The sequence below is a fragment of the Arachis hypogaea genome, chromosome 3 (genome assembly GCF_003086295.3).
Source record: "Arachis hypogaea cultivar Tifrunner chromosome 3, arahy.Tifrunner.gnm2.J5K5, whole genome shotgun sequence".
Lineage (NCBI taxonomy): Eukaryota > Viridiplantae > Streptophyta > Magnoliopsida > Fabales > Fabaceae > Arachis > Arachis hypogaea.
Window position 1 is genome coordinate 59488187 of NC_092038.1, and position 452 is coordinate 59488638.

Sequence of the window (452 nt, forward strand, 5' to 3'; positions counted from 1 at the left end):
GAATAATCCAGTGACATCTTAGAGAACTCAAACAGACCATAATAGAATATATCTATCATGGTCCACTCTAAAAATATGTCAGAAGGATACTTTTTGGTCATCTGCTTGTATCTTTCCCAAGCTTCATAGAAGGATTCACCATCTTTTTGCATGAAGGTTTGAACATCCACTCTAAGCTTGCTCAGCTTTTGAGGAGGAAAGAATTTAACGAAGAAGGCCGTGACCAGCTTATCCCAAGAGTCCAGGCTATCCTTAGGTTGTGAGTCCAACCATGTTCTAGCTCTGTCTCTTACAGCAAAAGGGAAAAGCATGAGCCTGTAGACTTCAGGATTTACTCCATTAGTCTTAACAGTCTCACAGATCTGCAAGAACTTAGTAAAAAACTGGTAGGGATCTTCTGATGGAAGTCCATGAAACTTGCAGTTTTGTTGCATTAGAGCAACTAGTTGAGG

General features: G+C 40.3%; 1 non-coding gene across 1 annotated transcript; it reads left to right on the forward strand.

The window, feature by feature from the left end:
• The first annotated feature begins 75 nt into the window (after positions 1-75).
• On the forward strand, positions 76-179 carry LOC112793546 (small nucleolar RNA R71). The gene has a single exon (XR_003198237.1). It is a non-coding gene; the product is annotated as a small nucleolar RNA R71 (small nucleolar RNA).
• Positions 180-452: the final 273 nt, after the last annotated feature.